The 27,815-nt window shown below is 48.6% G+C and overlaps 1 protein-coding gene across 2 annotated transcripts in view; it reads left to right on the plus strand.

Annotated features, from left to right (window-relative positions):
• The first annotated feature begins 730 nt into the window (after positions 1-730).
• The window catches only part of SLCO2B1 (solute carrier organic anion transporter family member 2B1), a 220,203-nt gene continuing 193,118 nt past the window's right edge, over positions 731-27,815 (plus strand). The window contains exon 1 of one of the 2 annotated variants that reach the window (XM_077451192.1): positions 731-780. The gene's annotated coding sequence lies outside the window, so the exon portion shown is untranslated. Of the gene's footprint in view, positions 781-21,515; positions 21,538-27,815 lie in introns of those variants that run through there. The other variant, XM_077451194.1, reaches the window with a different exon arrangement.

Raw genomic sequence — 27,815 nt, forward strand, 5'->3', positions numbered from 1 at the left:
ACAGGCAGACTAAGGGGACTACTCAGGCATGATATTAAAAGGAATAAGCATCATTAAAATCACTGCTTCTGAAAAAACGGCTGTTTTAAAAACTTTTTTTTGCATTGATACATGTCCCCTGGGGCAGGACCCGGGTCCCCAAACACTTTTTAGGGCAAGAACTTGCATATATACATACATATACATATTCTTTAAAATGAGCACTTTTGATTTTTCACATCCGGCTCGTCCCTAGAGGCAATCCTAGCCCTAATGATTAATGTCACTGAACTTAGATGGGAGTTTTGAACCCCTGAAATGCATCTGCTCTTAGAATTTAGTTAGCTAGGTCATTTAGTGACTGGAAAAATATGGAATTTTTAATATATTTTTGGCTTCTGTACTTACACCAAAATGCTCGATCTTGGTCCTGGGGGGCCGGAACCCTATCAGAGGATTTGTTGGGCCCTTTCATACTCACCTGTGCTTTTTTATAGGCTGTATTTTGCTGGGTAGATGGCCAGCAAAAGACACCCCCCCTTATCCATAATGACACAGCCATCTCTCTGTTTTCTCACTTCTATGTTCTAAATGCAGAATCTTGCAATCCAAAATAAACTTCAGTGAATGAGAGGCCTGTAATGTGGAAACGTTCGCTCATTTCACCACACACCCATATAGAGCTCTCCCTATAATTACAATCCTCTGTTTACAGCTCCTCCCATAGAAATAGGAAATAACTTTCACTTTTTACATTGAAGAGGAACGGTGAGAGAGTGTGCTGGAGGTGGCAGGAATCAGGTGAGTGTGTCAGCAGGCCAGGTGTGCATGGTGTCCAGGTGTGAGCACAGCCCCTAGGCTGCATTCTTCAGATGTCTCAGTGTCTCCAGGTATGGGTGGTATGTGTCACCCTTCCACACTCTGCCGGGTCAGAGGGATTTCGTAATCCCAGGAATTCATATTGGAAGGATAAATATACTAACTGCAGAGGAGAAGGAAGAGTCAGCTATGAGCTGTATTCTAGAAGTATTCTAGGACTGGGGACCGGGGGTGCCATGGATTCTGAGCGTTCCGAGAGCAGATCCTAAATTTTTATGTCACCGTATATAGTAAAATAACAACACTGCATTATTTTCTAGTTCTTTTTCTAATTTTCCTCTTTTTCCCAATCCCTCTCTTTCATTACCCCTCTCTTTCATTACCCCTCTCTTCATTTCTCCCTCTACCCCAATCTCTCTCTTCATCTCCCCCCATACCCCCCTTATCCCCCATCTCTCCGCCCGTATCCCCCACCCCCCCCCCTCTTCATCTCTTCCTCTACCCTAATCTCTCTCTTCATCTCCCCCCATCCCCCCCTTATCACCCATCTCGCCCCCCCTCTCTTCATCTCTCCCTCTACCCCAATCTCTCTCTTCTCTTCATCTCCCCCATCTCTCTCCCTCCCCCTCCCCCCTTCTCCAACCCATCTCTCCCTCTCCACCCATACCCCCCTTATCCCCATCTCTCCCTCCCTTATCCCCCATCTCCCCCCCCTCTTCATCTCTCCCTCTACTCCAATCTCTCTCTTTATCTCCCCCATCTCTTCCCCTCCCCATCCCCCCTTCTCCATCCCATCTCTCCCTCTCCCCCCATACCCCCTTATCCTCCATCTCTCCCCCTCTCTCCCTCTCCTCCCTCCCCCATCTCTCCCTCCATACCCCCCTTATCCCCCGTCTTCCCCCCCTTTCTCCCACGCCCCATCTCTCCATCTCCCCCCCTTCTACCCCATCTCCCCCGCCCACCTTATCCCCCATGTCTCCCTCTCCCTACCTCTCCTTTCTCGCTCTCACCCATTTTTCTCTCCTTTTTAGGTCCCATTTACACCTCAGTGTAGCAGGAATTTAAGTTCCCACTTGAGTTTTTTTTTATGCAAGTGTCATAATGCATAGGGGAACCCATTCACTTCAACTACATGTGAGAATTGTCCCCTCTCTCACACCCTCTACCCCCCCTTCTCTCTCTCCTCCCTCTCACCCTCTAGCCCCCTTCTTCTTTTTCCCCTCCTCCCCCTCACCCTCTAACCCCCCTTCCCTCTCCCCCCCTCCCCTCTCCCTAAACCCTCTAACCCCCCTTCTTTCTCCCCTATCCTCCCTCACACATTCCAACCACCCTTCTCTCTCCCCTTTTACCCTCTACCCCCCCCCCCCATTTTCCCTCACCCTCTCTCACCCAACCCCCCTTCTCACTCCCTCTCCTTTGCTCTCTCCCTCACCTGCTAACCCCTCCTTATCTCCCCCTTCTCTCTCCCTCTCTCTCACCCTCAAACTCTCCTTATCTCCCCCTCAAACTCCCCTTATCTCTCCCTCAAACCCCCCTTATCTCTCCCCTCTCTCTCACTCTCTCTATCCTTCTCTCTCAGTCTTTAAACCCCCTTCTTTTCCCCTCACCCTCTAACCGCCCTTTTCTCTCCCCTCCCCCCTCACCCTCTAACCCCCCTTCTTTCTCCCCTCTCCCCCCTCCCTCACACACTCTAACCACCCTTCTCTCTCCCCTTTTACCCTCTACCCCCCCATTCTCCCTCCCCCTCTCTCACCCTCTAACCTCCCTTCTCACTCCCTCTCCCCCGCTCTCTCTCTCACCTGCTAACCCCTCCTTATCTCCCCCTTCTCTCTCCCTCTCTCTCACCCTCAAACCCCCCTTATCTCTCCCCTCTCTCTCACTCTCCCTATCATTCTCTCTCAGTCTTTAACCCCCCCTGCTCCCTCCCTCTCATGCTCAGACCCCCCTTCTCTATCCCTCTCTCCCCCCCCTCCATCTCACCCTCTAACCCCTTCTCTCCCCTTCTCCCCCTATCGCTCTCCCCCATCCCTTTGTGCCTCTCCTTATCTCTCTTCATCCATCCTTCAACTCCCTCTTTTTAAGCTTGCTCTCACCCCCAACCCCTCCCCATCTCCCTTCCTTTAAGGCCCCTTTCACACGGGCAGCTGTTCTGCCGCAGTTAATCATGTTTATTTTTTTCTACAAAATTCAAGGCTCCAGGCACAGCGATCAGCTGCGTTTGCACAGTGCGTTTACCAGCGCTTACATGCGTTTTTATGCGGTTGCGTTTAACTGCAGTTTTTATTCCCAGCAACCCTTTTATTATTTTATATTATTCTTTCACGCTGCTGGCCGCAATTGACACAAAAGACTGCGATTACCTGCGGTTATGTGCTTATAGCTGCGCTACATCGCACCTGGACGCATACAATTCTATTTTTTCTATTCGCACAGAACCGCATGTAACGAAATCGCCGCTAAACGCTGTGTGTGAATGGGGCCATAGGAAAGCATTGTGTGCTTTTAGCTGCGGTAGAAATGAAGAAAATCCGCAGCTAAAAGCACCATTCTATCCGCCCGTGTGAAAGGGGCCTTACTGTTTCCTTTTTTTTTCAGTGCCTTTATCGTTCTTCTGGTCTCGCTGTCCTCTTCTCCTCCTTTGGATTTCTCTGAGGATGAAGTGCACTTTTACATCCCTTGGATCGGATAATCCTTCAGTATCCTGTAGGGCTGTATAATTTCTATAGTTTCTACCACCCCCCCACCCCACCCCACCCCCCTCTGCCTGCACCTGAGACATTTATTTGGCGGGTGGGCAGCCACTGCTCTGTTCCTTGGTACCCAGTTCTGTTAGCTTGGCCCCCCTTTATTGTGGCCAGGGGGGCACTGTGATATGTGATATCACTCCATTTTCTAGCAGGTGACAGAGAATGAGGATGCTGCTGAACACACCATCCCCACCGTGAAACATGGTGGTGGCAGCATCATGTTGTGGGGATGCATTTCTTCAGCAGGGACAGGGAAGCTGGTCAGAGCCAAATCCAGGTCAATCTTAGAAGAAAACCTGTTAGAGTCGGCAAAAGACTTGAGACCGGGGCGGAGGTTCACCTTCCAGCAGGACAACGACCCGAAACATCCAGCCAGAGCTACAATGGAATGGTTTAGATCTAAGCATATTCATGTGTTAGAATGGCCCAGTCACAGTCCAGACCTAAATCCAAATGAGAATCTGTGGCAAGACTTGAAAATTGCTGTTCACAGACGTTCTCCATCCAATCTGACAGTCTTGAGATATTCTGCAAAGAAGAAGAATAGGCAGCAATATCCCTCTCTAGATGTGCAAAGCTGGTAGAGACACCCCCAAAAAAGACTTGCAGCTGTAATTGCAGGGAAAGGGGGTTCTACAAAGTATTGACTCAGGGGGGCGCCATACAAATGCCCCCCCCCACACTTTTCACATATTTATTTGTAAAAAATGTTGAAAAACATTTATCATTTTCCTTCCACTTCACAACTATGTGCCACATTATGTTGGTCTATCACAGTGATGGCGAACCTCGGCACCCCAGAGGTTTTGGAACTACATTTCCCATGATGCTCAACTACACTGCAAAGTGCCAGAGCATCATGGGAAATGTAGTTCAAAAACATCTGGAGTACCTAAGGTTCGCCATCACTGGTCTATCACATAAAATCCCAATAAAATACATTTACGTTTTTGGTTGTAACATGACAACATTTGGAAAATTCCAAGGGGTATGAATACTTTTTCAAGGCACTGTATATAGTCCACCCACTGTTATTCTTTAAAGTTTTCTAAATCTTAAAGGGACAATAAAAAACATAATTTCTAAGTTCTGAGGAGAGGAAGCGACCACGGCTATAGAGTCTGATTACAGGCCTTCATAATGTTCTGAGAATTCCGTGGCACAGCTGCAACCCGTAATGAATGTTTGTTTTTTAAACAGTTTATATAATAATTTAAAGACAGATATAAACAATATAAAAAGAAAGATTCTGGGATTGAAGCTGAATTCCAGGCAAGCTGCTACAATACACATATGTGGCCGGATGTGTCGTTCTGTTCGGCCACTTCTATGGTTCCTACAGACAGCACAGCCAGAGGGGTGACACCATCTACTCTGTAAGAGCCAGTGGTGTCACTAGGGGGTGGCTTTTGGGGCTATAGCCCCGAGTCTGTGCAGGGGTCCCCAAGGGGAAAGGTAGGCTCTCTGGGGACCCTGATGTAAGAGGGTTCTCTCTGGGAACCCTGATGTAATTGGGGGCTCTCTGGGGACCCTGATGTAATTGGGGGCTCTCTGGGGACCCTGATGTAAGGAGTGGCTCTCTGGGGACCCTAATGTAAGGGAGGCTCTCTGGGAACCCTGATGTAATTGGGGGCTCTCTGGGGACCCTGATATAAGGGGGGGGCTCTCTGGGGACCCTAACGTAAGGGAGGCTCTCTGCGAACCCTGATGTAAGTGGGGGGCTCTCTGGGACCCTGATGTAATTGGGGGCTCTCTGGGACCCTGATGTAATTGGGAGCTCTCTGGGGACCCTGATGTAAGGAGTGGCTCTCTGGGGACCCTAATGTAAGGGAGGTTCTCTGGGAACCCTGATGTAATTGGGGGCTCTCTGGGGACCCTGATATAAGGGGGGGCTCTCTGGGGACCCTAACGTAAGGGAGGCTCTCTGGGAACCCTGATGTAAGTGGGGGGCTCTCTGGGGATCCTGATGTAAGGGGAGGCTCTCTGGGGACCCTGATGTAAGTGGGGGGCTCTCTGGGGACCCTGATGCAGGGGGGGGGGGCTCTCTGGTGACTCTGATGTAAGGGGGAGGCTCTCTGGGGACCCTGATGTAATCGGGGGCTCTCTGGGGACCCTGATGTAAGGAGTGGCTCTCTGGGGACCCTAATGTAAGGGAGGCTCTCTGGGAACCCTGATGTAATTGGGGGCTCTCTGGGGACCCTGATATAAGGGGGGGGCTCTCTGGGGACCCTAACGTAAGGGAGGCTCTCTGGGAACCCTGATGTAAGTGGGGGGCTCTCTGGGGATCCTGATGTAAGGGGAGGCTCTCTGGGGACCCTGATGTAAGTGGGGGGCTCTATGGGGACCCTGATGCAGGGGGGGGGCTCTCTGGTGACTCTGATGTAAGGGGGAGGCTCTCTGGGATCCCTGATGTAATCGGGGGCTCTCTGGGGACCCTGATGTAAGGAGTGGCTCTCTGGGGACCCTAATGCAAGGGAGGCTCTCTGGGAACCCTGATGTAATTGGGGGCTCTCTGGGGACCCTGATGTAATTGGGGGCTCTCTGGGGACCTTAATGTAAGGGAGGCTCTCTGGGAACCCTGATGCAAGTGGGGGGCTCTCTTGGGATCCTGATGTAAGGGGAGGCACTCTGGGGACTCTGATGTAAGTGGGGGGCTGTCTAGGGCTATATACACACACGTATATTACTGTATATGCATGTGTATGCCCGCCCAAGCGTATGACTTTCTTTACTACGCTGCTATGGGCTCCAGCCCCAGATCTTTTGTAGACCTACCAACGCCCCTGGTAAGAGGTAAGGAATATAGTGGTGTCACCTCCACACCCCCTGACTGCTGATTGGACAGCGAAGGAGCAGCATCAAGTCTGCCCACCCTTCTCTCCCCCTGCATGCCTCAGAGTCTGATTGGCCTCTGCCCTCTCCCTTTTCCAGTTTGCTCTGCGGGGGGGGGGGGGGGTGACAGATGCTGATACAAAGAAATATTCAGGTACTTATACCTGGCTGGTAGCAAAATCCATTTTGTTATTTTAAAGGTGTTGTGTAATGGGGGGGGGGGGGGGCATGGCTGCTCTTTAACCCATTCCCCTCAACCCTTGGATAGTTCCCCCAAATCATCAGCATTGGGACCCCGGAATCCCTGTGCTGATCTCTTAGGGGATGCCTGCAGGTGAAAAAATCCCCAGTCTGGCCTAACCAGGACTCCTCGGAGTCTTTTCATACCTGTTTAACGTTTAGCCAGCAATGGACCCTAAAGTGACCTCAATGTGCTCTATATGACCTACCCCTTACCCAGTAGGCCCTACCACCCGCAGGGACTGGGCTCCCAAACGGCTCTAGCATCCCAGGTTGACAGATCAGCACTGGGGGGGCAACTGGTGGACAAATTGGGGAACTACACCAGGTGTCTTACCCTACAAAGGAATACAAAGTTGCATTAAATGGTATTTTTATTTAACAAATATGATTAGTGCACTAATATTGATGTGAAAACACAGTGCTCTGATACATGAATGTGGGTAAAAGTTAGTATGTAACACAATACCTCAAGTGCCATAACAAAATTCCTGTGTCACAATTCAGTGTGTATAAAAGTATCAAAAATTGATACTCATCAATCACATGCACCTGATGGAAACATAGAGTAAGCCAGATGTTATGGGTTAAGACGTCCTATCACTAAAACTGCGATCAGAGGTTACACACAAAATATAACCACAGAGATCAAGAGGAAATATGTATATCTCAGTCCCGTATATGTGATCCAAATCACCCTGCGGCAAACAAAACTGTCAGATCCAGGTACAAGAATGTCCCACTTCTCAGGGTGTTCCTTATTTCTCTTGATCCTTTCTCCGACGGACAAAAACCGACGCTAGGCCAGCTATTGGCTACTGGCTGTGAACTTCCTTATTCTATTCCTAGATTGTAAGCTCTAACGAGCAGGGCCCTCTGATTCCCCTTGTCTTGAATTGTATTGTATTGTAATGTCTACCCCGATGTTGTAAAGCGCTGCGTAAACTGTCGGCGCTATATAAATCCTGTATAATAATAATAATAATAGTTCAATCGTACGTCATCACGTTTTGAATCTGTCGGACTTTGGTGTGATTGTGTGTGTCCAAGTCCGTTCATTCAGAAAGTCCGCCGGAACTCCACCGAAAGTCCGTCGGGAAGACTGTCGGACCTAGTGCTTCGAAAAGTCCGGTCGTGTGTACGCGGCATGAGAGATCACTGTCATTGGTGCAGCTTTTATTTTATTTATATAATTTTTATTTTTCTGCTTCACTCTGTTTAAAGCAGGAGTCCACCGGGACTCCGCGTTTTTTTTTTTTTTTTTTTTTAAAAAGCCAGCAGCTACAAATACTGCAGCTGCTGACTTTTAAAATAGTGACACTTACCTGTCCAGCGCGCCCGCGATGTCGGCACCCGAAGCCGATCTCTCGATCGTCTCTCGGGTGCTGCCGCCTCCATCTTGGGTATGGGAATCAGGAAGTGGAGCCTTTCGGCTTCATTTCCCGGTTCCCTACTGCGCATGCGCGAATCGCGCTGCGCAATAAGGACGGTCCCCGCTGCCTCTGGGATCTGTGTGTTTCCCAGCAGGCAGCGGGGCACTTGCGGAAAGGGGCGGGCACTTGCGGAAAGGGGCGTAGATTAGAGAGCTATCCCGGAAGTGGGTGCAGATACCTGTACTGTACAGGTATCTGCATCCCCCTCCCCCCTGAAAGGTGCCAATTGTGGCGCCGGAGGGGGGGAGGGTTCCGATGAGCGGAAGGTCCACTTCAGGGTGGACCTCCGCTTTAAGTTTTTACCACATCAGCGCTTGAGTACCACATTTAGCAAATGGTATTTTTAACCACTTCAATTCCCGAGCACTCTCACCCCTTCCCGCCCAAATCCGATTTTCAGTTTTCAGAGCTGTCACACTTTGAATGACAATTGCACGGTCATGTAATGCTGTACTCATATGACATTTTTCATTTTTCCCCCCCGCAAATAGAGCTTTCTTTTGGTGGTATTTGATCACCGCTGCCTTGTTTATTTTTTGCACTACAAAAAAAAAGACCGAAAATTTTGAAAAAAATAAAATGTTTTTCTTAGTTTCTGTTATAAAATTTTGTAAATAAGTAAGTTTTCTCCTTCACTGATGGGCACTGATGAGGCAGCACTGACGGCCACTCATGAGGAGGCACTAATAGGCAGCACTGATGGGCACTAATAGGCAGCACTGATGGGCACTAATAGGCGGCAATGATGGGCACTGATAGGTGACAATGATGGGCACTGATAGGTGACAATGATGGGCACTGATGGGTGGCACTGATAAATGGCACTTATAGGCAGCACTAATGAGGAGTCAATGACAGGCATTACTGATGAGCACTGACTGGCATTACTAATGGGCAGTGATTGACATCCTTTATAGACAATGATTTGCATATGTGGGTAGATGTGCACATCACTGGTGGGGCACTGATGGGCAACACTGGTGGGGCACTGATGGGCATCACTGGTGGGCATTGCTGATGAGTCTGCACTGATAATAAATGCACTTATTATTAGCACAGACCCCTCTGTCAGGAGGCTCTCCTCTACCCTTGCCTTGTCAGCGCGAATGAAGGAAAGCTGGTAAACGGCACTTCCTAGTTACCACTATGATCAGCTGTGATTGGACACAGCTGAACATGTGGTAAAGAGCCTATGTCAGGGGCTCTTTACCTAGATCGGCGATGTGGTCTGTCAGATCGACACATCACTGATCAGCGCGCATGAGCGGATTATCCTGCTGGAGGTCATATGACGCCCAGTTAGGATAATTCAAACACTTTCCGGTCGTCATTCTGCTACATGGTGGGCGGGAAGTGGTTAACACCGACGAAGGGCAACCCCTACCCTCAGTAAATGGGAGGAAGAGTAAACGGTGTTCTGGATTCTTTTATAGATAGGCAACTCCTATCCTCATATTGATTAGTGGTTCCAAATTAATAACTACTGCAGTAGGGAACAGACACAAAAGATTCACTCCGCATCTTTCCAAATAACTGTTCTGCTTTTATAATGATTATGATGCAACTGAAGTTTTTTATACACATGATTACGTAGGTGTTACATTAATATTACAATTGTACTTTTATGGTAACAAGGGGCGTAACATAGGCAGGCTAATTCTAATCAGGACTCGAAAGAATGCAAACATGTAATGAAAACATTATTAGTGCCGTGTGCAATACATACAAAATAGAACACAATTATATACAGAACCTACAAATTTCCATTACAGTCTCCTCTCTTTTGATCAATATTTTGATCACTAACCATACCTGCTCTCACCTTTAACCTGGAACCTCCACACGCTTAGGTGGAGGTAGTCCTAGCCAAAGAGGCAAAAACTCCATTGTGGAGGATATAATAGCTGAGCAGCTTTTTCATTACAAAATGACTTTTCATTGTGAAAAAAAAATGATTGAGAAGACATATTTTATATTGTATATATTATATTATATTATATTATAGATATAATAATATAATAATATAATGTTATCGCAAAAATAACCATGACCGAACCTCATGTCTTCCTCATACCACACTCTGTTGTATTAAACTGTAACGTTCTCACTGCAACTACTGTTACCAATTATTGCTGTTCATCATTGTTGTTTAGAACTTTATATTGGATATTACTGCCGTTGGCATTGCGTTATAATACAATGTAAACCAGATTTTTACTTTTCAATAAAAATTTATGGAAAAAATAAATAAAAAATAAATAAAAATATAATGTTATATATTATATTATATTGAGTATTGTACACTCCTGTGGCCAGAATGGCCTTCTAGCTGAATTGTGGGTATGCTGACTTATCAGCACATGTAAACACAGACAATTCTACATAAAATGGAAGAGGTACAAAAGACAAATATGACTTCAACAAGGCTAAACTACTTTTCAAATAACATATATATATATATACACACATCCCTTAGGGCCGGTTCACACAGCGGGCGATGCGAGGCGACACGACTCGCCTCGCCTCGCTCCCGCAAGTCGCCCCCGTTCTGTACAATGGAACCGTTCTGAGAGGAGTGACTCGAGTCGCTCCGACTCAGAAAAAAGGTTCCTGTACTACTTTCGGGCGACCTCGGGGCGACTTGCATTGACTTCTATACAGAAGTCATTTGCAAGTCGCCGCCGAGGCCGCTGCAGGTCGCGGCGAGGCAAGTCGGAGTCGCCTTGCCTCGCCTGCAGTGTGAACCGGCCTTTACAATTAAAGCATTTGAATAAATAAATAAATAGTACCTTAGACTGTGATTCCAAGAGGGAAATACATCAAACAGAGATTTATTGAATTTAATAGTTTCTGCATTGTCTAGTGTGGATCCAGGTGACTTTTCCTACACGTTTCGTCAAACTGTACATGAATGGATGAATAGACGCTGCATTGAGTCTCCAAACATTTCCTCAAGAGACATTATATATATATATGTCTCTTAACAATCCACAAGTCACCTGGCTTTAATTTATGAGATTCTTCCAAACTGTTAGGATCTGGAATTGGGGAGAAAACACACCCCTTCAACTTGTGGGTCTCCAAATTGGGCCCATGGCCTAAGCTTGCCCTTTATGCCTTGGAGGTGCTGGCCTACCCTGCAGCCAGTGTATTATCTGAACGTGTATTTAGCACGGCAGGGGGGCATTATCACAGACAAGCGCAGCCACCTGTCCAGAGCCAATGTGGACAAGCACACGTTCATTAAAATGACCCAGGCATGGATCCCACAGGACTTGTCCGTACCTTGTGCAGAATAGACATGTATACCCGCCTTACCCAGCCATTGTTGTATTTTTGATCTTTCTCACTCTTTTGGGGTGTACCCTAATTTGAAAAAAATAAATAAATAAAAACAAAAACCAGTGTGTTGGCTACATCGTCCTCCTTCACCGCCGCTTCCACCTACACCACCACATCCACCGCCACCTCAACCTCCTACTCCATATGGACCTCGTCCTCCTAGGTCAAGATTATAATTTTTTATTTTTATGTATTTTATGTTATTTTAAGTTATTTCCCTATCCACATTTGTTTGCAGAGCACTTGCCATGCTCTTAACAACATTTTGCTGCCATTTGCTGCCAAAAAAAAAACCCAATATATAATGTTTGTGGTTTCTAAGTAATTTTCTAGCAAAAAAAAATAATGATATTAAATGTAAACACCAAATCTCAGAAAGAGGCTCGGAGCTTAACCACTTAACGACCGCCGCACGCCGATGTACGTCCTATTTTTGAAGAGGGATATCTCGGTAACGGCAGCAGCTGCTGCCACAACTGAGATATCCATCTCTTCAGGCGCCGGTCGCCTGTGCGATAACGGTGGTCTCCGTGGTGGATTCGCCGCGAGATCACCGCTATCGGCGGCGGGAGAGGTGCCACCCCCCTCTCCCGCCGCCCTCCTGCACCTTCCGCCGCTTACCAGAGCCGTCGGTAGCGGAGGCGATCGGGTCCTTTTGCTAGCTGGGTATGGAGACGAGTGAGGCTAAGATGGCCCCCACTCGTCTCTATACCATAGGATGGCGGAAGTGACGTCAAAACGTCAGCTCCGCTCATACCTCTTAAAGGTATATTTTTTTTTAAATGTCATTTTTTCTTTTTTTTTTTGTTGCATTTTAGTCCAAATATGAGATCTGAGGACTTTTTGACCCCCACATCTCATATTTAAGAGGACCTGTCATGTTTTTTTCTATTACAAGGGATGTTTACATTCCTTGTAATAGGAATAAAAGTGATCCATTTTTTTTTTAAAACAGTGTAAAAATAAATAAAATCAATTAAAATAAATAGGAAAAAAAAAGGTTTTTAAAAACACCCCGTCATGACGAGCTTGCGCACAGAAGCAAGCGCATATGAAAACGGTGGTCAAACCACACATGTGAGATATCGCCGCGATCGGTAGAGCGAGAGCAATAATTCTAGCCATAGACCTCCTCTGTAACGCAAAAAATGCAACCTGTAGAATTTTTTAAATGACGCTTATGGAGATTTTTGATGCTAAAAGTTTGACGCCATTCCTCAAGCGGGAGCGCAATTTTGAAGCGTGACATGTTGGGTATCAATTTACTCGGCGTACCATTATCTTTCACAATATAAAAAAAAAAAATTGGGCTAATTTTACTGTTGTCTTATTTTTTTATTCAAAAAAGTGAATTTTTTCCAAAAAAAAGTGCGCTTCTAAGACCGCTGCGCAAATACGGTGTGGAAAAAAAGTATTTCAATGACCGCCATTTTATTCTCTAGGGTGTTAGAAAATAAACAATATAAAATGTTTGGGGGTTCTAAGTAATTTTCTAGCAAAAAAAAACTGTTTTAAACATGTAAACACCAAATCTGAAAAAGAGGCCTGGTCCTTAAGTGGTTAATACAAAATAATATTTAATTCCCATCTGGGCTCCACGCCGGTTTGGCATGTGGTATTAATCGATGATGTCATTCTGGTGGGATCATAGAGGTTTTATTGGGATGCTTTAATAGTTACGTCATTATCATTGTGTAATAGGAATCTATTTGTTGTCTTTGAATTCACAGCTGTGTTTAATGTGTATATAACCCTTATCAATGAACTTCTCTTACTATAAACCTACCACTGTAGTAGTCACCGCTACTACAGTGATCGCCGCTGTATTCCGGATCCCAATGCTGAGCAGCTGCCTTCTTGCAAAGTGAACATGGAGGAGGGGAGACTCGCTTGGCACGGCGCTATTCACAGGACACCTTGTATTTTTCTCGATGGATGCAAACGTTCCCCGATTTGGATGAGGTGGAGATTGTGACCTAACCACCCCCATCTCTCCACCCTGTCCAATCAGAGAACAACTTGTATTCATTAAGAAAAATTCAAGGTGTTCCATAAATGGTGCCTGTGCCAGGTGAGCAACCCTCTGTATTCACTATGCAGCAGGGCAGCATTTAGGGGATGACAAAGGATTCCCAGAGCACTGTGGGTTATCCTTATAAAACATAGTTGAGCATCTAATAAGAGGCGGAGTCGCTGTTGTGATTACTAATTAAATTGAGCAAAAAATAAACAAGAGAAAGTCTCGTACTGAGCATTTGATAAGAGGCAGAGTGAGATAACGTCTTGTATTCACGGAGAAAAATAGGTGTTCTGTGAATGGCGCTCATGCCGAGAGAACCCCCTGTATTCACTATGCAGCAGGGCAGCATTTAGGGGATGACAAAGGATTCCCAGAGCACTGTGGGTTATCCTTTAAAAAAAATTGTTGAGCAGTTTGCTTTTCATCTAATAAGGGGTGGAGTCGCTGCTGTGATTACTAATTAAGTTGAGCAAAAGATAAACAAGAGAAAAACTGGAAAGCGCTAACACCTTACATAGCTAAACTTTTAATGATCAAAATATAAAACTGGAAGGCAAGTCAAAACCTAAACTATGCTTAAATCTACTCCCACCCCCATTCTAAGCCTATTATATCGACCCTGTAAAAGGAAAGATGCCTATACTTACCTATTCTGAAGTCACTCCGGTACGATCATTTCCCAATGCTGGCTTCAGTTTTGAAGAGCGACAGTTGACAACGGATGCCCCATAGTAAACCTATGGGTGACATAGTCACCCTGGTTCTGCAGCTGTTGTTGGTGATCTCTCCTCTACAATGAAGCTGGTGCTGGGACCGCATCATGCAAAGCCTGCGCTATCACGTCACTCATAGGATTACTATGGGGCATCCACTGTCGGCTGTCCTTTCTCTACACTGAAGCTGCTGCTGAGACCCGATAATGCAAAGCATGCACAATGATGTTACTTATAGAATTACTATGGGGCATCCACTGTTGGCTGTCCCTTCTCTACACTGAAGCTGGTGCTGGGACTCGATCATGCAAAGCCTGCATGATGATGTCACTTAAAGGGTTACTATGAGGCATCCACTGTCGGCTGTTCATTCTCTACACTGAAGCTGGTGCTGGGACTCGATCATGCAAAGCCTGCATGATGATGTCACTTAAAGGGTTACTATGAGGCATCCACTGTCGGCTGTCCATTCTCTACACTGAAGCTGGTGTTGGGACTCGATCATGCAAAGCCTGCGTGATGACATCACTCATAGAATTACTATGGGGCATCCACTGTCGGCTGTCCCTTCTCTACACTGAAACTGGTGCTGGCACCCAATCATGCAAAGCCTGGGCGATCATGTCACTCATAAGATTACTATGGGGCATCCACTGTTGGCTGTCCCTTCTCCACACTGAAGCTGGTGTCTGAAACTGATCATGCAAAGCCTACGTGATGACATCACTCATACGATTACTATGGGGCATCCACTGTTGGCTGTCCCTTCTCTACACTAATGCCGGTGCCTAGACCCAATCATGCAAAGTGTGACAGACCTAGCCAAGACAGGGGCTTTTGTAGAGAACTGGGAAACCCAAATCCTGCGCGATGGTTTATATAGCGCCAACAGTTTACGCAGCACTTTACAATGTATAGGGGGGACAGCACAATTGCAGTACAATACAAAAGGTACAGGAGGGCCCGGCTCGTAGAGCTTACATTCTAAAGGGAGGGGGTGGTGGTACAAAAGGTAATAGCTGCAGAAAATGATTTGATGGGGGTGTCTCAGGGACAGTTAGGTGGTCTGTTTAAAGCCACATGGGCTTTTTTTCACTAACATTTGTATTTATTATTATTTTTATTTATTTTCTTATTTAATTTATTTATATTATTATTATTATTATTATTATTCACGATTTATATAGCGCCAACAGTTTACACAGCACTTTACAATGTAGAGGGGGGGACAACACAATTACAGTTCAATACAGAAGGTACAGGAGGGCCCGGCTCGTAGAGCTTACACTCTAAAGGGAGGGGGTGGTGGTACAAAAGGTGATGATGATGCGGGGATGATTTGATGGGGGTGGCTCGGGGAGAGTTGTTAGGTGGGTGTGGGATAGGCTTCCCTGAATAAATGAGTTTTCAGGGAACTCTTAAAGTTGGACAGGGTAGGGGTTGATTGGACAGACATGGGTAGCGAGTTCCAGAGGATGGGAGAGGCTCTGGAGAAGTCTTGAAGGCGAGGATGAGAGGAGGTAACAAGAAAGCTAGAAATCAGGAGGTCCTGGGAGGAGCGGAGGGGACGATTTGGGCGATATCTGCAGATGAGGTTGGTGATGTAGATGGGGGCGATGTTGTGGATGGCCTTGTATGTTATGGTTAGCATTTTGAATTTTACACGGTGGGGGAGGGGAAGCCAGTGAAGGGATTGGCAGAGAGGGGCGGCAGTCACGGAATGATTAGTGAGGTGTATTAGTCTAGCAGCAGCATTCATAATAGACTGAAGGGGGGAGGAGCCTGCTTAAGGGTCGGCCATTAAGGAGAGAGTTGCAGTAGTCAAGGCGGGAAATAATCGCGGAGTGAACGAGTTGCTTTGTGGTGTCATTAGTCAGGAAGGTCGAATTCTGGAGATGTTGCGGAGGTGAAGGCTGCAAGATTTAGCCAGTGATTGGATATGGGGGCTGAAGGAGAGGTCAGAGTCAAGGATTACACCCAGGACCCCGGCATGAGTGGAGGGACCAATGGTTGTGTTGTTGATATTAATGGTGAAGTCATGGGGGGGAGGGGAGGGCGGGAAGAAGGAAATATAACAAGCTCAGTTTTAGAAAGATTGAGTTTGAGGAAGTGGTGTGACATCCATACTGATATGTCATGAAGTCGGAGATCTGTGAGGAGATTGAGGGGGTGAGTTGAGGAGTGGAGAGATAGATCTGGGTGTCATCAGTGAAGAGGTGGTATTGGAAGCCATAGGAGGTTATCAACTGGCCCAGGGAAGAGGTATAGAGCGAGAATAGGAGGGGCCCAAGGACAGAACCTTGGGGTACCCCAACAGAAAGAGGAAGGGGAGCGGAGGAGATGGAGTTGTAAGTGACCCAGAAAGTGCGCTGAGATAGGTAGGAGGAGAACCAGGATAAAGCAGAATCGCGGAGGCCAAGGGAGTGTAGTTTGCTGAGGAGGAGCAGGTGGTCAACTGTGTCAAAGGCAGCAGAGAGGTCTAGAAGTACGAGTATGGAGTATGGAGTAGTGCCCATTGGTTTTAGCAGTTAGTAGGTCATTGGTGAGTATTAGTAGGGCAGTTTCAGTGGAATGTTGTGGGTGGAAGCCGGACTGTAGGGGATCGAGAAGGTTGTTGTCCATGAGGTAGCGACTCATTTGGTCATGGACAAGGCGTTCAATGGGCTTGGAGGCAAACGGGAGCATGGAGATGGGTCTTAAGTTGTTCAAACTGGTGGGGTCTAGTGAGGGTTTTTTGAGCATGGGGGTAACCAGTGCATGTTTGAGCGGGGAAGGAAATGTGCCGGAGGAGAGGGAGAGGTTGAAGATGTGGGTTAGGGAGTTGAGGATAAAGTGGGGAGGTGGTAGCAGTAATTGTGAGGGGACAGGGTCCAGGGATTACTATGGGGCATCCACTGTTGGCTGTCCCTTCTCTACACTGAAGCCGGTGCTGGGACCTGAACATGCAAAGCCTGCGCGATGACATCACTCATAGGATTACTATGATGCATCCACTGTAGGCTGTCCCTTCTCTACACTGAAGCCGGTGCCTGAACCCGATCATGCAAAGCCTGCACGATGACTTCACTTAAAGGGTTACTATGGGGCATCCACTGTTGGCTGTCCCTTCTCTACACTGAAGCCGATGCCTGGATCTGATCATGCAAAGCCTGCGCTATGACATCACTCATATGATTACTATGGGGCATCCACTGTAGGCTGTCCCTTCTCTATACTGAAGCAGATGCTCGCACCAGATCATACAAATCCTGGGCGATGACGTCAGTCATAGGATTGCTATGGGGCATCCACTCCCTGCCGTCCCTTCTGTACACTGAAGCCGGTACTGGGACCCGAACATGCAAAGTGTGACAGACCTAGCCAAGACAGGGGCTTTTGAAGAGAACTGGGAAACCCAAAGAGTGTGCAATGACATCACTCATAGGATTACTATGGGGCACCCACTGTTGGCTGTCCCTTCTCTACACTAATGCCGGTGCCTGAAACCAATCATGCAAAGCCTACGAGATTACATCACTCATAGAATTAATATGGGGGCATCCATGGTAGGCTGTCTCTTCTCTACACTGAAGCCGGTGCTGGGACCTGATCATGGAAAGCCTGCGCAATGACGTCACTCTAAAGGCCCATACACACAATCTGACTTTTTGATAACAAACATGCAAATTAGCTGTCTTAAGACAACACCCGACCGTGTGTATGCTCCATCAGACAAACTTTTTCGGTTTTCATCTGACTTTTGTTGGCTGTTCGAACAGACAAACTTTCTGGAAACAAAAGTCCGATGGAGCAAAGTCCAATCGTGTGTACAGAAAACCATCGGACTTTTGTACAAAGTACAAACAGGCATGCTCAGAACCAATGCAAAAGATCAGACAACAATACAGAAGTTGACCAAAGGTGGCGGTAAAGAGCAGAAAAAACACGTGATTTGGTGAAAGTTGGCTGAAAAAGTCCTGCTGTGTGTATGCAATACAAGTTCACGGCCAACGCCCTTTGTACAAAAATCCACGGGAAAGTTTGTACAAAGTCCGATCGTGTGTATGGGCCTATAGGATTACTATGGGGGCATCCACTGTTGGCTGTCCCTTCTCTACACTGAAGCCGGTGCTGGGACCTGATCATGGAAAGCCTGCGCAATGACATCACTCTAAAGGCCCATACACACAATCTGACTTTTTGATAACAAACATGCAAATTAGCTGTCTTAAGACAACACCCGACCGTGTGTACGCTCCATCAGACAAACTTTTTCGGTTTTCATCTGACTTTTGTTGGCTGTTCGAACAGACAAACTTTCTGGAAACAAAAGTCCGATGGAGCAAAGTCCGATCGTGTGTACAGAAAACCATCGGACTTTTGTACAAAGTACAAACAGGCATGCTCAGAACCAATGCAAAAGATCAGACAACAATACAGAAGTTGACCAAAGGTGGCGGTAAAGAGCAGAAAAACCACGTGATTTGGTGAAAGTTGGCTGAAAAAGTCCTGCTGTGTGTATGCAATACAAGTTCACGGCCAACGCCCTTTGTACAAAAATCCACGGGAAAGTTTGTACAAAGTCCGATCGTGTGTATGGGCCTATAGGATTACTATGGGGGCATCCACTGTTGGCTGTCCCTTCTCTACACTGAAGCCGGTGCTGGGACCTGATCATGGAAAGCCTGCGCAATGACATCACTCTAAAGGCCCATACACACAATCTGACTTTTTGATAACAAACATGCAAATTAGCTGTCTTAAGACAACATCTGACCGTGTGTACGCTCCATCAGACAAACTTTTTCGGTTTTCATCTGACTTTTGTTGGCTGTTCGAACAGACAAACTTTCTGGAAACAAAAGTCCGATGGAGCAAAGTCCGATCGTGTGTACAGAAAACCATAGGACTTTTGTACAAAGTACAAACAGGCATGCTCAGAACCAATGCAAAAGATCAGACAACAATACAGAAGTTGGCCAAAGGTGGCGGCAAAGAGCAGAAAAACCACGTGATTTGGTGAAAGTTGGCTGAAAAAGTCCTGCTGTGTGTATGCAATACAAGTTCACGGCCAACGCCCTTTGTACAAAAATCCACGGGAAAGTTTGTACAAAGTCCGATCGTGTGTATGAGCCTATAGAATTACTATGGGGGCATCCACTGTTGGTTGTCCCTTCTCTACACTGAAGCCGGTGCTGGGACCTGATCATGGAAAGCCTGCGCAATGACATCACTCTAAAGGCCCATACACACAATCTGACTTTTTGATAACAAACATGCAAATTAGCTGTCTTAAGACAACATCTGACCGTGTGTACGCTCCATCAGACAAACTTTTTCGGTTTTCATCTGACTTTTGTTGGCTGTTCGAACAGACAAACTTTCTGGAAACAAAAGTCCGATGGAGCAAAGTCCGATCGTGTGTACAGAAAACCATAGGACTTTTGTACAAAGTACAAACAGGCATGCTCAGAACCAATGCAAAAGATCAGACAACAATACAGAAGTTGGCCAAAGGTGGCGGCAAAGAGCAGAAAAACCACGTGATTTGGTGAAAGTTGGCTGAAAAAGTCCTGCTGTGTGTATGCAATACAAGTTCACGGCCAACGCCCTTTGTACAAAAATCCACGGGAAAGTTTGTACAAAGTCCGATCGTGTGTATGGGCCTATAGAATTAATATGGGGGCATCCACTGTTGGTTGTCCCTTCTCTAAACTGAAGCCGGTGCCTGAAATCCATCATGGAAAGCCTGGAAAATTTGGGGTTGTTGTGGAAACAAGGATTGGTGATAAAGGACCAGTGGAGGAGACACCTTTTTTCCATATTAACTCTTATCCCTTGTACACACGGGTCGGAGATTCCGACAACCAAATCCGTCGGATTTTGTCCGAAACTGTTGCATACACACGGTCGGACAAAGTTGTCGGAAAATCCGACGTGATGACGTTATTTCGTTACGACGGGACTACGTTCACCCTAGTAGCCAATAGCTTTGGTGTAGGAATTTGATCTGAGCATGCGTGGCACTTTGTCCGATCAGAATTCTCTACACATGATCGGAGTATGTCCGATTGGAGCATTGGAAAACTTGGTCCGTCGGATATTCCAACGGAAACAGTCCGATGGAGACCACACACAGTTGGAATATCCGACAAAACGGTCCGATCGGACACATTCCGCCGGAATCTCCGACCGTGTGTACAAGGGCTAACAGGAGAGAGTTTCCCTTCCTAGGGGTAGATTTCCTCTCACTTCCTGTTGTCTCCCTCCCTCCATGTGTATGTAGGAGTCGTTTGTAAAAGGCCTGATTCACACCTATCCATTTTTAGTGCTTTTTGCATTTTGCAGATTTGCACTACAGTCCATTTAACATGGATTCCTATGAAACATGTTCTATGGTGCAAATCTGCAAAATGCAAAAAGCACTAAAAATGCCTAGGTGTGAATCCAGTCTAAGTCAGATGTTTGTAACTCGGGAACTTGGGATTCTATTTTTTTTTTTTTTTTTACCAAAGATATATAGCAGAACACATTTTGACCTAAATTTATAAAGATATTTGTTTTTTGTTTTTTTCTTGTTTTTTTTCTCAATTGTATGTTTTATAGCAGAAAGTAAAAAAAATAAATAAAAAAAAAAAAAAAAAAATTATTTTGTTTGTTTATATCACAAAAAATTATATATATATAAAAAAAAAAAAGTGGTGATCAAATTTATATATCCAATATATACGATATATAACATAGTTTATAGGCAATATAATTCACATGCAAAGCAATTAATATTCACTTGTTGGGATTTTTTTTTACCAAAGAAATTCAGCAGAATACATTTTGGCCTAAATTTATGAAGACATTTGATTTTGTTTTATAGCAGAACGTAAAAAAATATATATATATATAATTTTTTTTTTTTTTTTTTTTTATTTATATCACAAATAATAATAATAATAAAAACCCAGTGGTGAATAAAAAGCACCAAAAGAAAGCTCTCTTTGTGTGAAAAAAATGCTGCACATTTTGTTTGGGTACAACGTTGCATGACGCGCAATTGTCAGTTAAAGTAGCGCAGTGCTCAATTGCAAAAAAAAAAAAATGGCCTGGTCATAAAGTGGGTAAAACCTTCCAGAGCTGAAGTGGTTAATAAACTAAAAGCGCCCTGAAACGCAGCCCCATGTCGCTGAAGTTGTGGAAGCGCTGAGCTCCTGACCCGTGATGTCCGGTGGTTACTGGGCAGGAAGTTCGAATCTCTCGCTGTGGTCTGACGGGAGACAAACAATTCGGCTTCACCCCCTGGGCTCAGCTGGAGGTCAGAGCCTGCTGGTACTGGGCCCATAGACTGGGCCACTGGGCCGCTGCGCTGGCAACCACCGGGCATCGCTGGCCACGATGTGATCATTTCTACGACTTCAGCCAGACGGAGCTGCGTTCGAGTTGTGAGTACAACCATTGTTGGTTTTAATACGGTGATCGTTATTTCCCTGTGTGTGGTGTGCGCTTTTCTGTTTCTTCTCTTTCGTCTTTAGTCCTCGAAACAGCACAAAACTGCATTAATGTAACTATGTAAAAAATAAAAAATAATAATAATAATTTTTATCTGCAATTCAAAAACTAAAAAAAGTTTTGGAAGCTTTTGTTACATCACTCATCGTCAGCACCTTCTGCAGTAATTCCTTTTTTCCACTAGACGTCACCCATCTTCTGGCCTCTATTTAACCCACATGCAGTCAGCCCAGGCTGTCATGGACCCGCCCCCCTGTCGGTGCGTCACCACGCAAGCCAGGACTGGAAGGATTTTAAGGGCTCATTTGCACCACTGTGCGTTTTTTGCATGGGTTTGGTGCGTTTTCAGTTCCATTTATTTTCTTGACTAAGTTGCATCTACACGCACTTATACACGTTTGCTGTACATGTCAGTGTGCCCATACACATTTGCAAGTGGGTTCAATTGTGTCAGTGTAACTATGTATAAGTATATATATATATGTATGTGGCAGCAGCTCCTGAAGAGCACGCGCTATGCTTTTTTAAAAGTTAAGTTTATACCTAAACTGCAGTGTATTTTGGTTACAATTGTCTAAATTTGGACTTCAGCATCAGTCTGACTGGACTATGAGATGTTCTGCCTGACCACAGGGGGTACTGTCTCTTCTGGCAGGTATGGAACTATGGTCTGGTTGGGTGCTTAAGTTACTCACTCTTGGAGCCCGCCCAGTGGGAGTGGCGCTCTCGCTGTGCTTTCTGGGAGAGGGTATTTAAGATGCGGACGTCACCTGGTTCGGGGTTCCGGTCCAGTATGATGTACTGACTTCATGGTCCTGGTCCTCCTGATCAGCCCCCAGGAAGGCTATGGCCTGGTGTGCGGATCCACCCGATCTTGATGTCTCGGGGCTGGCTAGCCCGAGGCAAGGAAACTAAAGGAGGATTCCGAGGTGTTTGAGTGTCGTCTCTGGTTTGGGAGAGACCCAGTGACTTTGCGCTATCCAGGGGAGGACTCTTCAGAAGAAGGCCATGTATGGGTTGGTTTCTTAGTAAGAGCCTGGAGGAGCTAAAGTACCCAAGAGAATCTGGTCTTGTAGATATCGCCAAGCTGGCTGAAAGATCCAGATATCCCACGTGTGTTCTTCAAGTTTAGTTTTCCTACGTGTTCTACAACATCTGTGGCAGAGACATTATCTTGTATGTTCTACAACAACGTCTGTGGCAGAGACTTGTTCCTGAGTTAAGCATAGGGTTGCCACCTTTTCATCAAGCCAAACCCGAACACTTTAGCGGTGCATGGAAAAAAAAATTGTAGTATACATTGTAAATGTGCATTGTAAAGACCTGGGACACCTTTGGGTGCACTAAGGAGAGCAATAATGTGGCACACTTTATTGGACAGTGTTACCTCCTATAAACCAGGGGTCATTGTCACCCCCTTCATAAAATACGGGTCAGTGTTACCCCCTCAAAAATGTAGGGGTCCCCCATAGAAGACACCCCCATTAGGGAGGGTAGCTGACAGAGGGGGAGGGTAGCTGAATGGGGGGGGGGAGTAGCTGACAGAGGGGGGAGTAGCTGACGGGGGGGAGGTAACTGACAGAGGGGGGAATAGCTGATGGGGGAGGGGAGCTGACAGAGGGGGAGAGTAGCTGACAGAGGGGGGAGAGTAGCTGAATGAGGGGGGAGAATAGCTGAATGAGGGGGGGGGTAGCTGACTGGGAAGGGGAGCTGACAGGGGAGGGTAGCTGACAGAGGGGGGAGTAGCTGACAGAGGGGGGGGGAGAATAGCTAAATGGGGGGAGTAGCTGACAGAGGGGTGGGGGGGGTGCTGACAGAGGGGGGTAGCTGACAGAAGGAGGAATAGCTGACAGAAGGGGGAATAGCTGATGGGGGTAGCTGACAGGGGAGGGGAGCTGACATAGGGGGGAGAGTAGCTGACAGAGGGGGGAGAGTAGCTGAATGGGGTGAGTAGCTGACAGAAGGGGGAATAGCTGACAGAAGGGGGAATAGCTGACAGAAGGGGGAATAGCTGACAGAAGGGGGAATAGCTGACAGAAGGGGGAATAGCTGACAGAGGGGGGAATAGCTGACAGAGGGGGGAATAGCTGATGGGGTAGCTGACAGGGGAGAGTAGCTGACAGAGGGGGGGGGGGAGAATAGCTGAATGAGGGGAGAGAATAGCTGAATGAGGGGGGGGGGGGGTAGCTGACTGGGGAGGGGAGCTGACAGGGGAGGGTAGCTGACAGAGGGGGGAGTAGCTGACAGAGGGGGGAGTAGCTGACAGAGGGGGGAGTAGCTGAATGAGGGGGGAGAATAGCTGAATGAGGGGGGGGGTAGCTGACTGGGAAGGGGAGCTGACAGGGGAGGGTAGCTGACAGAGGGGGGAGTAGCTGACAGAGGGGGGGGAGAATAGCTAAATGGGGGGAGTAGCTGACAGAGGGGTGGGGGGGGTGCTGACAGAGGGGGGTAGCTGACAGAAGGAGGAATAGCTGACAGAAGGGGGAATAGCTGATGGGGGTAGCTGACAGGGGAGGGGAGCTGACATAGGGGGGAGAGTAGCTGACAGAGGGGGGAGAGTAGCTGAATGGGGTGAGTAGCTGACAGAAGGGGGAATAGCTGACAGAAGGGGGAATAGCTGACAGAAGGGGGAATAGCTGACAGAGGGGGGAATAGCTGACAGAGGGGGGAATAGCTGATGGGGTAGCTGACAGGGGAGAGTAGCTGACAGAGGGGGGGGGGAGAATAGCTGAATGAGGGGAGAGAATAGCTGAATGAGGGGGGGGGGGTAGCTGACTGGGGAGGGGAGCTGACAGGGGAGGGTAGCTGACAGAGGGGGGAGTAGCTGACAGAGGGGGGAGTAGCTGACAGAGGGGGGAGTAGCTGACAGAGGGGGGGAATAGCTGAATGGGGGGAGTAGCTGACAGAGGGGTGGGGGGGAGCTGACAGAGGGGGGTAGCTGACAGAAGGAGGAATAGCTGACAGAAGGGGGAATAGCTGATGGGGGTAGCTGACAGGGGAGGGGAGCTGACATAGGGGGGAGAGTAGCTGACAGAGGGGGGAGAATAGCTGAATGGGGTGAGTAGCTGACAGAGGGGGGGTAGCTGACAGAAGGGGGAATAGCTGACAGAAGGGGGGGTAGCTGACAGAAGGGGGAATAGCTGACAGAGGGGGGAATAGCTGAAAGAGGGGGGAATAGCTGATGGGGTAGCTGACAGGGGAGAGTAGCTGACAGAGGGGGGGGGGGAGAATAGCTGAATGAGGGGAGAGAATAGCTGAATGAGGGGAGAGAATAGCTGAATGAGGGGAGAGAATAGCTGAATGAAGGGGGATAGCTGACAGAGGGGGGTAGTTGACTGGGGAGGGGAGCTGACAGAGGGGGGTAACTGACAGGGGGGGAGTAGCTGACAGAGGGGGGAGTAGCTGACAGGGGGGCGGGTAGCTGACAGGGCGAGGGGGTAGCTGACAGGGGGTAGCTGACAGGGGGTAGCTGACAGAGAGGGGAGGAGTAGCTGACAGAGGGGGCAGAGTAGCTGACAGAGGGGGCAGAGTAGCTGACAGAGGGGGCAGAGTAGCTGACAGGGGGGGGAGAGTAGCTGATGGGGGGGGAGAGTAGCTGACAGAGAGGTGAGAATAGCTGAATGAGGGGGGGGTAGCTGACAGGGGAGGGGAGTAGCTGACAGAGGGGGGAGTAGCTGACAGAGGGGGGGGGGTAGCTGACAGAAGGGGGAATAGCTGACAGAAGGGGGAATAGCTGACAGAAGGGGGAATAGCTGACAGAAGGGGGGTAGCTGACAGAAGGGGGGTAGCTGACAGAAGGAGGGGTAGCTGACAGAAGGGAGAATAGCTGACAGAGGGGGGAATAGCTGACAGAGGGGGGAATAGCTGACAGAGGGGGGAATAGCTGATGGGGGTAGCTGACAGGGGAGGGGAGCTGACAGGGGAGAGTAGCTGACAGAGGGGGGGAGAATAGCTGAATGAGGGGAGAGAATAGCTGAATAAGGGGAGAGAATAGCTGAATGAGGGGAGAGAATAGCTGAATGAGGGGAGAGAATAGCTGAATGAAGGAGGATAGCTGACAGAGGGGGGTAGTTGACTGGGGAGGGGAGCTGACAGAGGGGGGTAACTGACAGGGGGGGGGTAGCTGACAGAGGGGGGTAACTGACAGGGGGGGGAGTAGCTGACAGGGGGGGAGTAGCTGACAGAGGGGGGAGTAACTGACAGAGGGGGGTAGCTGACAGGAGGAGGGGGTAGCTGACAGGGGGAGGGGGTAGCTGACAGGGGGAGGGGGTAGCTGACAGGGAGTAGCTGACAGAGAGGTGAGGGGGTAGCTGACAGGGGGTAGAGTAGCTGACAGAGGGGGCAGAGTAGCTGACAGAGGGGGCAGAGTAGCTGACAGAGGGGGCAGAGTAGCTGACAGAGGGGGCAGAGTAGCTGACAGATGGGGCAGAGTAGCTGACAGGGGGGCACAGTAGCTGACAGAGGGGGCACAATAGCTGACAGAGGGGGCACAGTAGCTGACAGAGGGGGCACAGTAGCTGACAGAGGGGGCAGAGTAGCTGACAGAGGGGGCAGAGTAGCTGACAGAGGGGGCAGAGTAGCTGACAGATGGGGCAGAGTAGCTGACAGGGGGGCACAGTAGCTGACAGAGGGGGCACAATAGCTGACAGAGGGGGCACAGTAGCTGACAGAGGGGGCACAGTAGCTGACAGAGGGGGCAGAGTAGCTGACAGAGGGGGCAGAGTAGCTGACAGAGGGGGCAGAGTAGCTGACAGAGGGGGCAGAGTAGCTGAATGGGGGGGGGGGAGAGTAGCTGACAGAGAGGTGAGAATAGCTGAATGAGGGGGGAGTAGCTGACAGGGGGGTAGCTGACAGGGGAGGGGAGTAGCTGAAAGAGGGGGGAATAGCTGATGGGGGGTAGCAGACAGGGGAGGGGGCTGACAGAGGGGGGAGAATAGCTGAATGAGGAGGGGTAGCCGACAGAGGGGGAGTAGTTGACTGGGGAGGGGAGCTGACAGAGGGGGGGGGGGGAGGGGAGCTGACAGAGGGGGGAGGGTAGCTGAATGGGGGGGGAGTAGCTGACAGAGGTGAGAATAGCTGAATGAGGGGGGAGTAGCTGACAGAGGGGGGGGGAGTTGACTGGGGAGGGGAGCTGACAGGGGGGGTAACTGACAGGGGAGGGGAGCTGACAGAGGGGGGGTAACTGACAAAGGGGTAGCTGACAGGGGAGTAGCTGACAGAGGGGGGAGAATAGCTGAATGAGGAGGGGTAGCTGACAGGGGGGGGGGGTAGTTGACTGGGGAGGGGAGCTGACAGAGGGGGTGGAGTAGCTGACAGAGGGGGGAATAGCTGACAGGGGGAGGGGGTAGCTGACAGGGGGAGGGGAGGAGTAGCTGACAGATAGGGGAGGAGTAGCTGACAGAGAAGGGAGGAGTAGCTGACAGAGAAGGAAGGAGTAGCTGAGAGGGGAGGAGTAGCTGACAGAGAGGGGGGAGGAGTAGCTGACAGAGAGGGGGGAGGGTAGCTGAATGAGGGGGGGGGTAGTAGCTGACAGGGGGAGGGGGTAAGGAGTAGCTGACAGAGAGGGGGGAGGAGTAGCTGACAGAGATGGGAGGGGAGCTGAATGGGGGGAGATTAGCTGACAGAGGGCGGTAGCTGACAGGGGAGCTGACGGGGGGGGTAACTGGCAGAGTTGGGGAGCTGACAGGGGAGGGGAGTAGCTGACGGGGGTAGCTGACAGGGGAGGGGAGCTGACAGATGGGGAGTGGCTTACAGGGGGGGGTAGCTGACTGGGGAGGGGAGCTTACAGAGGGGGGTAACTGACAGAGGGGGGCTGACAGAGGGGAGTACCTGACAGGGGAGGGGAGCTGACAGAGGGGGGGTGGCTTACAGGGGGGTAGCTGACTGGGGAGGGGAGCTGACAGAGGGGGGTAACTGATGGGGGGTAGCTGCCAGGGGAGAGTAGCTGACAGGGGGAGTAGCTGACTGGGGAGGGTAGCTGACAGAGGGGGGGTAACTGACAGAGGGAGGTAACTGATAGGGGGGTAACTGACAGGGGAGGGGAGCTGACAGAGGGGGGTAACTGACAGGGGAGGGGAGCTGACAGAGGGGGTGTAACTGATAGGGGGGTAACTGACAGGGGAGGGGAGCTGACAGAGGGGGGTAACTGATAGGGGGGGGAGCTGACAGCGGAGGGGAGCTGACAGAGGGGGGTAACTGATAGGGGGGGAGC

Source organism: Lithobates pipiens, unplaced genomic scaffold (assembly GCF_037356315.1).
Source record: "Lithobates pipiens isolate NorthernLeopardFrog02 unplaced genomic scaffold, aLitPip1_a1.2 Scaffold_23, whole genome shotgun sequence".
Taxonomy (NCBI): Eukaryota; Metazoa; Chordata; class Amphibia; order Anura; family Ranidae; genus Lithobates; species Lithobates pipiens.